Here is a 13,754-nt window from a genome sequence, read left to right on the forward strand (position 1 = left end):
TATTCCTTTAATTCTGTATACGGCATTACAAAGTCGAATTTGTGATTTGGGGTTATTTGCTGGTGTCACTACTCAAGCAGTTAAATATTTTGAGCATTTGCTATGTTCAGGAGTTATTATAGGTAGTTTGGGGAAATAGAAATGATCCTTGTCCTCAAGACCCTTGTGGCTAATTGAGCAAATGACTTCTTTCAACATAAATGAATATTTAATTATACACAACAGTGTGTGATATAGCAACATGCAAAATATTATAGGTATTCAGAAGAAGGAAAGACCATGGTGGGTTGCAATGGTCAAGGTGAACATCACAGAGAAGGTTCCTTGATGCTGAATCATCAGGGGTAAGGATTTCTTTCTATCCACCTTCATCTCTTCTTCTTCCCCTCATATCCCAAATACATAGGAGAAAAAGGCAGAGGTAGAGATGTGCTTTTAGCTAATTCTATAGTATAATTGGTTTGGAATATGCTGTATGATTTTTTTTTCAGTTTTAATACACTTAAATGTCTACATAAATAGAATTACCTATAGGAAGATTAAATATCGGACAGTGTAGAAATTTTTTTGCCCATTTGGTGTGAAGCCAGCTTCCTTCCCCACCTTGGTTCTTAGGAATGCTGTCTGCAATGTGGCTATCCATTTTATTTTGGCACACAGTGAATATCATTTGCATAGAACTGTTTATGGTTCTTATGCCCATCTCCAGGATTCTCTATGCTGTTAGCAGCCTTTTGTCTTTATAGCATTTACTTCCTAGATGTAAAGGGAAATCTTCTGGCCAATTCCAACCCTAAACTGTGCCAACAAGGAGCATATTGCAGCTTATTCTCTCATTTCCATTTCTACTGTTGGTGCAAAAATTCTTTTTAATGCAGTCATCATTTAGATGGGAGACATGGTTTATAGCTAATCACTTCTAAAGCAAATAGTGCAACTTAGGATTGAGGTGTTCAATAAGCTAATTGGCCACCTCCCTCAAATGCTAGAATGCCAGTCCATGTTCCACAATATACTCCACTTCAATGCTACTCTCCTTCCCATGGAAAAGGAATGTGAGAAGTGAGCACTGACTCTCTTTCCTTTTCCAGACCATTCCATTGTTCTCAGGAACAGTTAGATGATGACAGTGATGCCCTGGAGAAATATTTTTGCCACCTAGTTGAGGATTAAAATGGAAAAATGAATGATGAAGGGCTTAATGATGTTGCTGAAAAAATTGCATGGCGACTCGGAGAGAAAGTTTACTTTGCAGCATGATCTGGAATGTTCAGGGCAATAAGGAACTGACCTTGTAAGTGGGCACTATGCCACCTCACCAGATGGTCTGGGGCATTGAAGTATCCAAGAGTGTCTTCCTGATTCTGAAGCGGATTTGATGGACATGCCAATGCACTTGTCATTTGGACAGGTCTGAGTTTCTGCCCAGGGGTCTGGGACAGTCCTGAGTCTCCAAACAGATTAATCACTGGGTAGAGGTGAGTCAGGACTGATGTTCAGTGGTATGTGTATGTGATGCGGGAAACCTGTCTGTCTGGACACACCACTTAGTTTTTTGCAGAGTTCTTTCTTTTCTTTTTATCATTTCTCAAAACATTAACAGCATAGTGCCAGAGTATTGGGGATAACAAGATAAATAAGATACAGTTATTCATCTCAAGGGACTCTTGGTCTAGTTAAAAGAGAGACAAATAGAAAAATGTAATTAAGCACGATCTCATGTTTTATTTGATGTGCTATTATAGTTGCCAATAGAAGAATGTACAATACAGTGGGAACTCAAGGAGGGATGGTCAACTAGGGATTGAATTGGATGGTTCGCAGAAAGTTTACCCATAAGTTGAGAAATGCAAAAGTAAGTGTATTTTAGGAAAATGTGTACTAGAGAGTGCAGAGGCAAAGGGAGGGGAGATCTTTTAGGCTATAGCATACATGTGAGAATGGTGAGATACAATGAGAGAAAATGGCGCTGTGACAATAGGCCGAGCTGGAATCAGCCCATGTCACACATTAATTTTCTCTCAAAAATAGAAGACAAAGTAACTTAACGAAGACAGCTTCAGTGATGGAACAGGTGAATGGAGAAAAGGTGATGGTGCCCAATTACTTGCTAACAAAGGTTACATGAAGGAAAAAGAGGGAATGGGGGCCAGGCTGAGATTGCAGGTCATGAATTTGTAGCGCACAATATACATTGTTGTTTTAACCTTAGATATTTTGTATCCTTGATATAGGAAAGATGCTAGCGGGAGGTTGGTAAATTGCCCTGTTGGGAGTATTGGTGTAGATGAAGAGAAGTAAGTGGTTAGGAATTTAACATCCCAAGAGGATAGGTGCTAAAATTGAAAATCATGGTGTCTAGGTGTCATGAAAAGGACATAAAGCCAGGAGAGAGACGACAAATTGTGAAAACAGGGTTTAGTGATCTGGGAAAAAGGGAGTGAATAAGAAAGAAGAACAAAGATTACAGTTAGAGATTGGGCTATTGCAGTCTGTATTAGTTTCCTTTGACTGCTTTATCAAATTGCCACCAATTAGTGTCTTACAGCAACATGAATTTATTCTCTTAAAGTTCTGTAAGTCTAAAAAATGAGTTGACAGAGCCAGGTTCCTTCCAGATAGAAGGAAAAATCTGTTTTCTTGCCCTTTCCAGCTTCTGGAAGCCACCTTTGGCTCATGTGCCCACATTAGTCTGACCTCTGTTGTCATCTCTTTCTTTGACCCTGATGCTCCTGCCTCTGTTCTAAGACGTCTTTCATAATTACACTGAGTCCTCCTGTATAACCCAGTGTCATCTTCACATCTCAAGACCCTTAATCAAATCTACAATCTCTTTTGCTAAGTAAAACAACATGGTCACAGGTGCGAGGGAGTAGGTGCAGACATTGCTAAAGAGCCTAGGTATTTAGAGATGAAAATATTTTTTTATGATTAAGTCTGGGTGTGGCCAAATAATAATCTCCTGAAGTAGGTTCCGGATAATGTGTTAGGGTTGAGCAAAGAAAGTTGAGTCTGCATATTTGCGAGGGATGATCTTCCTGGTCTTGGAAGTCACGTTAGGGAGGCCAGTGACCTTGGGACAAGGTTCTCAACAAATGAGAATGACCAGGAGGTTGAAAGATGATGAAATACGCATAAAAGAACCTGTAATGCCAAAATAGGAGGAGAAATTTTTGTATAAGTCAAAAAATGAACGAGCTGAAGGGAAGCCCTGGGATGTTGCCAAGGGCATCTCCACGTCCCGCCTCAGACAGTGATGCAGTGATGGAGAATAAACAGCCACCAGAGGGCAGCAGGGAGCACAGCATCTTAAGGCGCTGTTGCATCGCACTTATTCCTCCGCTCATCAATTTTTGTATCCATCTATTCGTTCGACAAGGATGAAGCTAGTATTAAGAAATTCAAACATGGACTTTATCTAGTTTCTCTTCTGAGTTCACAATCCACTATAAAAGGGAAACTTTAAAACAATGAAAAAGTAGTACAATAGAAATATGCCAAAGTTTTGCACAGAAGAGATGACATTTGAATCAGCCTTGAAGGATGGATTAACTTTCCTATGAAAAAGAGAAAAATAGGTTATTCTGGTAAGGAGGAGAACATTTGGAATTCTGCATAAGCTCCTGTATTAGTTTTTAGTGCTCATAACAAAATACTACAGACTGAGTGGTTTAAACATCAGAAAATTTTCACAGTTCTTAAAGGCTGGAAGTTCAAGATCAAGGTGTTCATAGGTTTGATTCTCTCTTTGGCTTGCAGGTGGTCACCCTGTCACTGTGTACTCGAAGGGTCTTTCTTCCCTGAACAGGCATTTCTGTTGTCTCTTTTTCTTTCATAAGTTGTGTGGGATTAGTGTCCCACTCTTATGACCTTGTTTAACCTTAATTACCTCTTTAAATGTCTCATTTCCAAATATAGTCATATTCTGTGTTGTACTGGACATTAGGACTTCAATAAATTAATTCTGAAGGGACAGGATTTGGTCCATAATGGTTCCTTTCTACTTGTGGGTTTTATGAATGACCCGTATTTTGATTATCAGAATATTGAAAAGAAGGATGATAGTTTTGATATTTCCCAATGTTTGTTTTAACTGCATACAGAAGTAGAAACAGAACTAAACTAAAAGCTAAAGAGATCTAGGATTAACTTTCACACGTAGCCATATATAGCATTAAGTGCCCTTGTAGACCCTCCCACTGCAGAACAACTAGGTATTGATGATGAAGCACCTTGTGATGAAATAATGAGCTCTTAAGGGGATTCGAAGTAGGCAAGAAGCCCAAGGTACACTTATCTTATCCACAAACAAACCTGAACAAGACTGAAAACAAACTTCGAGTTGAGTGGGAGAGAGTAGTGAGCAGTGGGCTGATGAAAGGGGCAAGGTGGCCCCAGGGATGGCTGCCTTGGAGAACCACAGTCCAGGTTCTGAGGGTTGCTCTAGCAGGACGAAAGTGGAATTGAGCCCCTGAATTCTATTGTGAGCCACAGCCTTGGGTGGGCAGTGTTGAAGAGGTTCTACATCAGTGGAAGCTCCTGGAAGACATAGAAATTCTTTCTGGAAGAAAATATTCTCATTTTAAGACCATGAAATAATATAATGTGAATGCCAAATCCAAGGTCATCTAGCTAGCATGAGTGAGAATCAGAAAAAATAATAAACAACAGATTTAGACTACCAGTACTATAGATATAGAAATTGTCTGATACTAACAATAGGAGATATATGTAAGAACTCCAAAGGAGTGAAACGCAAATAGGGCCTAGCAATAACAGATCATCAAAGATGGCTGTACAGTTTCAAAATGTAGCCAGATGGAACCTCTGTAAATGAAAATATGACTACTGGCATAAAGAATCGTAACAGATATTTTAAATAGTTGATTGAATATGGATGAAGAAAAATTATTGACTTGGAGTATTGGTTGAAAGAAATTACTTAGATTGCAGCATGCAGAGTTAGGGAATATACTCTATCCCCTGAAAGACGAATTAAGATAAATGGATGATAGAATACAAATTCTAATATCTATATTATAAACAGTCCTGGGGAGGTAATATAATGGAGAAGAAGTAAACATTTGAAATGTTTTTGGCAGAGACTTTTGTAAAACTGGGATTAAAACATAAAATCACAGATTCAGAAAGTATTAACAATTTAAAGTAGATCAACAAAGTCAAAAGTTAATTGGTTTTTAAAAATAATTGAAAAAAATGAAATTGATTTGAAATGGAAATTTAATAAAAATATTGTCTGAAAACATAAACATAATTATATATACTTAGATTAAAAACATAAGTTTTTTTAGATAAGCATTTACAAGATAACCTCAAGAAAAATTAGGATATCTGAATAAATCTGTATCTATTAATCAATTAAATAACATTTGAAAGTTAACAGCAAAGACAATATTAGATTTTTTTGGAGCGTACCAGGGATTGAACTTAGGTGAACTCAACCACTGAGCCACATTCCCAGTCCTATTTTGTATTTTATTTAGAGACAGGGTCTCACTGAGTTGCTTAGCACCTGGCTTTTCCTGAGACTGACTTTGAACTTGAAATTCTCCTGCCTCAGGCTCCTGAGCCACTGGGATTATGTGCCACCACGCCCAGCTTAGTTTTTGACAGTGAATTTTCTCCAACTAACATTAAATAGAATAAGTCATATCAAATTTGCGTAATTTTACAGAAACTCCTTAGAGGAGAAAAAAGTATATATATTACAACTCATGAGCATATTGTAAACCTGAGATCAAAACTAGGCAAGACAGAAAAGGAAAAAAATTATAGGATACCCTCTCTCATCAACTTAGACCCTAAAATATCTTAAATAATAGACACTGTGAAGTTGGCTTAGCATTTAAAATTCCATAATCATCAGATACTGCATTAAGGGGAACATTCTTATGCTATCTCAGGAGATTCGGTAAAAATATTTACTACACTCAATATCCCCTCATGATTTTATGTGGAAGTGAACAAACCTTATAAGTAACTATATTAGGAGAGCATTCCTCACCTTAAAATATCATTTGAATGAGAAACATTACAAGCACTTTCTCCACTCAGTTATTTTCTTACATTTACATATTTTAACAGCTGTATTGGTTATGGAGGCGTAATTGGCCCAAGATAAATTGTGAATAAAGTGCCCAATTTTATGTTTTCACACATGCACTTGTACACATACACATGCACACAAATTCATTAAACCAAGACCACAATAAAGATAACAAATCCATCCTCTGGATTTTCTTCAATAATTTAATTCATTTTAAATTAATTGGTACTTTCCTGTTATGGCTTGAATATGAGGTGTCCCCCAAAAGCTCATATGGGAGACAATGCAAGAAGGTTCAGAGGAGAAACTATTGGATTATAAGAGCCTTAATCCAATCATTGAATTAATCCCCTAATGGGGATTAACTGAGTGGTAACTGAAGGCAGGTAGTGTGTGGCTGGAGGAGATGGTTCCTGGGGGCATGGTCTTGGGCTATAAAGTATATGGTGGGTGGAGTCTCTTTCTGTTTTCTGATCAGCATGTGAGCTACTTGCCTCTGCCATACTCTTCTGCCATGGTGTTCAGTCCCACGGTGACCCCTGAGGAATGAAGCCTGTTGTCTATGGATTAAGACCTCTAAAACCATGAGCCTCCAAATAAACTTTTCCTCCTACAGTTATTCTGGTTGAGCCTCTTAGTCACAGTGGTGAAAAAGCTGACTAAAACATTTCCAAAATGTTATGTAAATGGATTCACACACAATGTACTTTCTTGTGTGTGTGTCTGACTCCTCTCATGTGGTGTGAATATTTTGAGATACATCCATGTTGTTGTGGATCAATGATTTATTCCTTTTTATATCTAAGTAGTATTCCATTGTAAAGAGATGTTTAGTCTTTCACCTGTTGATGGACATTGGATTTTTTGTTTGTTTTTGGCTATTAGTAAAGCTGGTATGCACATTTTATATGCAAATTTTCTAAGATATTTTCTCCTGGAAAGATACCTACTAGTGAAATAATTGGGTTGTGTGGTAGGTGCATGTTAAATCTTAAATGAGATTCCTAAACTGTTTTGTAATGTGATTATACCATTTTTATATTCACACTGGAAGTGTATGAGGTGTCCAATGGCTCCACAGTCTTGCTAACTGGAACCTACTCTCTCTTTCTGTCTTTCTTGTATAGCCATTTTGATTTTAAGCATTATAATAGGTGTGTAGTGTTCTCTGTTGTGATTTTTATTTGCATTTTCTTAATAAATAATGAGGTTGAACACCTTACAATATACTTACCTGCTATCCATATATATCTTTTTAGATGCAGTATATGTTAACAATCTTTTGCCTAATTTCATTTGTTTGTTTTATTATTTTCTTTCTTTTTTTGAGGTACTGGGAATTGAACCCAGGGGCACTTTTACCACTGAGCTACATCCCCAGCCATTTAATTTTTTTTTTTTTTTAATTTTGAGACAGGGTCTCCCTAAGTTGTCCAGCCTGACCTTGAACTTGCAATCCTTCTGTCTCAGCCTCCCAAGAAGCTGGGGTTACAGGTATGTGCCACTATGCCCAGCTTATTATTGAGTTTTTTGAAATCCTTTTTATATACTGAATGCAAGTGCTTTGCTAATATTTTCTCAAAATTTGGAGCTTGCTTCACAGTATCTTCTCAAGAACAAAAGTTCTTAATTTTCAAGAAGTCCAATTTATAATACCTCTTCTCAGAATTCCTTATCACCAACTTTCTAATTATGTTCCATCCAAGTTTCTGAATCTCTAGTCAAACCATTGACCACAGCCCCCATGAGTTGGTATATAATCGTGTCTGGCCATTTTCCATCCCATCAAAATGCACAACCAGGTGCACTGCTTGAAGTTCTGTGCACTGGGAATATGTCCCTTCACCACTGTCTTTCAGGAGTGTCCCAGAGAGGGGATGTAGTGCTGAGTTGTCCATTGCCACATGGTATTTGTACCTGATGAAGAGCTATCTGTGAACCAAACCAATGTTTTCTATGCCTACAACCACTGATTTTAAGGGACTCCACATGAGGCAACAAAGGAAGGCTGGGAGAGAGAGAGAGAGAAAGTAGGAGAGGAACCATAGAGATTTGAGTTACTTCTTCCCGTAACTTGTACCTCTAAGTTCTTCTCAGGCTCAAGTACTACTTCTGTTTGATGATGGAATGCTGGCATGCATGCTCAGCGTTACAGTTTGCTGAATCAGTTCATGGGCAGCTTAGGTTGCAGGTGGACCATGGCTAAATATTCAGTCCCTACCAAGACCCAATATCAAGCCCAAAGTTGTTTCTCAAACAACTATACTCCTTTGGCTCCCAAATCCTAAGGGTGTACACTATTACTTATCTACTAGGGCCAGTCAAAGGCCCCAGACTGCATCTCTATCTGCCACTGACTCTTTAACCACTATTGGTTCTAATGGATGTTTTGGTTCAAGCAGCAGAGCAGTTTGCGTGTTAGCCTCCACCTGTAGATATCTAGAGATATCTAGAGATATGTTGACATGTGCCACACCACTTGACTCCTAGAAAATTTTAATGATTTGAAGACACTTGAATTTTTGTCTGATTTTTCCCACCTTATTATATGCAAATGTCTTACCAATCAATCTAGTTGTTACCACTTCCTACTCACTAGGTCCAATCAACACAATGCTATCAATGTCATAAATGTGATGTCTTGTGGAAGGGAAAGGTGATTTGGGATCTCTGTTGACTAAATTGTAACTCAGGTTAAGAAAATTGATGTACTCCTGAAATAAGACAGGAAAGGTATATTGCCAGCTGAAAGAAAATGACTTTCAGTGGTCTTTAGTAACAGATATGGAGAATGAAAAAAAAGGATTTGCCAGCTCAATAGCTGCATACCAGGTGCCAGGGGATATGTCAATTTGCTCAAGCAATGAAATCACATCTGGAACAGCAGGTGCAATTAGAGTCACCACCTGGTTAAGTTTATAATAATCCACTGCTTTCTCAAGACCCATCTGTTTTCAACTTTCCAAATAAAGGAGTTTAACAGGGTGTGGTGGACATCACCATCCCTCCAACTTTCAAGTCCTTAGAGTACACCAAACCATGAAATGCTACCAGGGATCCTGTAACTCCATTCAAGGCTGTGATATTAGTTTTGTTTAATATTAGTTTTGTTTAATATTTTCCTTGATATAGGTAGTTCTAGGGATTTCCACTTGGCATTTCCTATCATAATAGCACTCACTCTAAGGTGAGTAAACCAATTTGGGGATTATGACACTCGCTCAGTATGTCTATTCCAATTATATATTCCAGAACTGGGGAAATAACCAAAGTATGTTCCCACTATAAAATGTACCCGAGCTAAAACTTCACCTAAACTCCATAAACTCCTATTCTGACTCGTAGGTCATAGTGACATTTTAGGTCTCTTGGAATTAGTGATAGTTGAAAGTCTATGTTCAATTATCCTACAAAAGTCCGATCATTTCCTTTTTCCCATTGTATAGTCACTCTGGTAAAACTGGCTCAAGTCTGGGAGTTCAGTAAGGAGTCAGGGCTTTATTTAAGTCTAAATTGTTAGACTTTTGGTCACTTGACTTAGAACTTTCCCATCTTATTTAGTAGGGTGCCATATATTTCTTTTTTAAGGACAGTATCACTATTGATGCCATTGATCTCCATAGTTAGACTACTTTTATTGCTTCTTTTACCCTACTGTCTACCATGGTAGTACCCCTAACTCATATCTGGTGAATAAGTGCCACCACTTGGCTTTTTCTACCATTTGATCTAATTATTTCTACTGCATGTAAGTATCCCCATTCCAGGCTAGAAGTTCTCACTGCAATTTTTGACCTACAGAATAGAGTGGTCTCTCAAAAAGGTGCTAGGTTTCCTTTTATAATTTATTTTCTCTTAGTTGTGAAAGACATGTTCTTGGACCTTTTCAGGGTAGATGAGCAAGTCTTATGTGATACATTCACTCCAACATTATAATCTCCCTAAGCCTTTGGATAATTTCCTCTGTGTATGGCAAGGCAGTTCTGGCATTTTGACATTATTTACTACTAGCCAACTTTTGGTCCATGCTGCAATCAACCAACCAAACTAATTGTTAAAGCCCTTTCCAACCCTTTGAGCTATAACTTTGCATCTACTTATAAAGATCATATCAAATTTGGCCTAGTGCAATTTTATGTTTCTTCCACTATTTTCCCATATGCATAATATCTACTTGTACATGCATTACTCAGATTTTTATCTGTATAAAATTTTTAAATAATCTAGTTCATTTGGAGTGTAGCCCACCACCTCTCAGATCATACCTTGTTCTTTACCCTTTGGAACCTGCTGGGACCTGGATTGAGCTAGAGATCTGGAATCAAAAAAGGTTAATTGAAATGGCTCTAAGGAGAACATCAGTGTCTTTCAAGCAACTACCTCAAGGGGAGATATTAAGATCCCTCAGGCAAAGTAGGGCTAATCTCCTCATATAGCATGGAAAGCCTGCTTCTATTGGCAGAATTTAAGGGTTCAAAATACCAAGATCTCACCAAGGTCTGTCTATAAGTCTCTGTTCCAAATTTTAGGATTCTATTCTCTCGCAATGTTAACAGAAGACATCCTTTGAGGTTAAAAAATCAATTTTCATTGTATCTCAAACACTTGATGGATTAGACAGTGAACTTAGCATTCAGCAATCTCTGCTTTGTGCATATAGGAGATAAGGGGTTCTTTTGGGGGCGACATAGACACTTTTGACTTATTTATACTGAACTTGAATTAGAAATTTGCAGCCTGAAGATCAAGCTTATCTTTTTCTTTTTCTATTTTTCCACACAGTTAACATCAACCAGCTAATTTTTTTGTACTAGTGAGTTTAATTAAAATATTCTCAGGATAAAATACATGGTCATCCAGAACCTTGCCTCTTATAAGTACAGATATGCATTGTTTAATAACAGGGATATGTTCTGAGAATGTATTGTAATGTGAGTTTGTAACTTTACTAAGACAGCTATGATGGCACCAGGTGATATAATCTTATGAGATTGCCATCATATATGTGGTCAATCATTGACCCAAATGTTATTATGTTGCACCTGATTGTGTTTGATTAGAGGTATCCAATGGTGATATTTATGTATTTCTGTTGCCACATCATGTCCAGGTCTATCAGTGCCCTCTTTACCATGGGAAATAGAGTTATTAAGTGTCTTTAAATATTGTCCAATTTAAAAATCACTTATAGCAACTCCAGAAACAATTCAGTAAACATATTGCTAAGATTTGGTACTCTAGAATCATTTATCAATATTTATATCAGTCTGGGTTCTCCAGAGATACAAACCCATTAAGATATATATGTCAACAAGTTCATCTGCACTGGATAACACTTCAGCCCACTGCATTTTGGGCTACAATTTCTATTATTTGCATAAGTCTATTGAGACAAAACACTCATACACGTTGAGCTAGAGCAACTTTGTTACTCACAGATAGGCATCAAAGGACGGTATAAGCTTAGGACTCAGGGTAAACCATTCCACCTAGTCTTAGGAAAACTTTTCAGGGGTGGAAGGAGTCTTGTCTGTTCAGGCCCAACTTTGCACCACATTTGAAGGGCCCTGGAAAGCCCTTCATGGACTTTAAACTCTGTGGGAAATAAGAGATGCAGGTTAAAGCATTGTGGGACAATCTGCTTAGAAGGGACAGAATAGAGTGCAGTCTGTTCTGACCAGTTCTTCCTTATTTTGTGATATTGCATGTCCAAAAGATTCTTGAGAACTACAATAAAGAAAGTGGGGAGAGAAGTGAGAAATTCTTTTCTTATAATGTTTTTGGTTTGGATATCAGGGTAATGCTGACCTTATAGAATGAGTTGAGAAGTTCCCCATTTTCAGTTCCCCGCAATTATTATTTATGATGCTCTAATTGCCCCTAAATAGGCAGAGTATCACTTTCAAATTGTGTTCCAGAAATTTTTTTTTTAGAATAAGAATGATATTTAGTTTTCCTTGTGTTTACATTATTTTTATCAACATATTTAAATTGGCTTTTTATAGGTAGCTAATAGTTTTTGCTCTTTTATCTAATATGTAATCTCTGTCTTTTAATTATTATGTTTAGGCCACTTACATTTATTATGACTATTTATATGCTGAGTTTTAGTATACCATTTTGCTATTTGTTTTGCATTTGTTCCACATATGCTTTCTGTCCTTTTTTGTTTTTATTAATTTTCTTGTATTATTTGAACATTTTAATGATAGTTTATCCTTTGTTATCTCATTTGCTACTTTTTTAGTGTTTCCTTTAGGGTTTATAGTATCTGTCTTTAGTTTAATAGAGTCTCCTATCACATAATATTATACCTCAGTACATATAGTTATACTACAACAGTATATATTAATTTCTATTTCTGATTATTATATTATTGTTATATATTTAACTTCTGCTTATTTTATAAACCATAGAATACATTAACATTCTTTTTTTGCTTAAAAGAGATTTAAGTAATAAAGATACATTTTTCTATTTATCCTCATAGTTACCATGGCTGATGGCTCTTCATTTCTTGTGTAGATCTGTATTTGTCTACAGGAATTTCCTAACATTTTTTGTAGGATAGTCACACTGAAATAAAATCTTTTACTTATATGCTTGAAAAAGTCTTTATTTTACCTTCAAAAATATGTATTTCTGGATGTAAAATTGTAGGTTGAAAGTGTTTTTTAAAAATTTCAGTCCTTTAAAGATATCGCTTCACTTTCTTCTGGCTTTTGTTGTTTCTGACTAGAAATATGCTCTCATCCTTAGCTTCATTCCTCTGCATAAAATATACCTTTTATCTCTTGCTGCATTAAGAACTTCTTTTGAACTCTGGTATTAGGTAATTTGATCATGATGTGCCTTCATGTAGTTTTCTTCATGCTTCTTTGCTTATGCTTTATTGAGATTTTTGGATCTTTGGACATAGAGTTTTTATCAAATTTGCCAAAAATTTGACTATTTTTCTTCAACTATTTTTTCTGCCACCACTGATCCTCTCTTTTAGAGACTTCAAAAATATATTTATGAAGCACCTTGCCAGGAAGCTCACTGATGCTCTCTTTATTCACATTCTTTTGGTCAGTGCTGGATACTACTTCCTCTAATCCTTTCAAGTGTGTTTTTCTCCTTCCCCTTCAGTGACGTCTCTCCTGGACTGCCTGATCAGTACTAAGTTGAGGAATTTAGAGAGATCCTCTGCACATATTCCAAGCTCTCTCTCTGACTTGCCTTCTTCCCTATAGTGCTCCATTCTGTGAACTCTAACTGCTGTGATCTTTAGACTTCTGGTCAACTCAAGGAGACCACCTATTTTTGCTTGCAGTGTGGATCAATAACTCTTTTCAGGCTGTTAGCAAGGCAATGTAGAGTTAATCTTGTTACTTTTTTCCCTTTAGAAATCTTTTGGTTTTGTTGTCTAATGTCCAACATCTTGGAAGACATTATTTCATATATTTTTTTCTAGTTGTCTCAGGAATGAAAATAAGATGATCTCCCTTAATACAGCTTTTTCAGTGTGGAAATCCTACTTTCTTCTTTCTTTCATAAATTATTCATTTTCCATTTTATACCCCAGAAACAGAAGATCGATCTCATTGTTCTTAATTTTTTACAGACTACATTTTGATTCATTGTACACACATGGGGTACATCATTTCGTTCCTATGGTTGTGCATGATGTAGATTCATACCACTC

Source organism: Sciurus vulgaris (assembly GCF_902686455.1).
Source record: "Sciurus vulgaris genome assembly, chromosome: 11".
Classification (NCBI taxonomy): domain Eukaryota; kingdom Metazoa; phylum Chordata; class Mammalia; order Rodentia; family Sciuridae; genus Sciurus; species Sciurus vulgaris.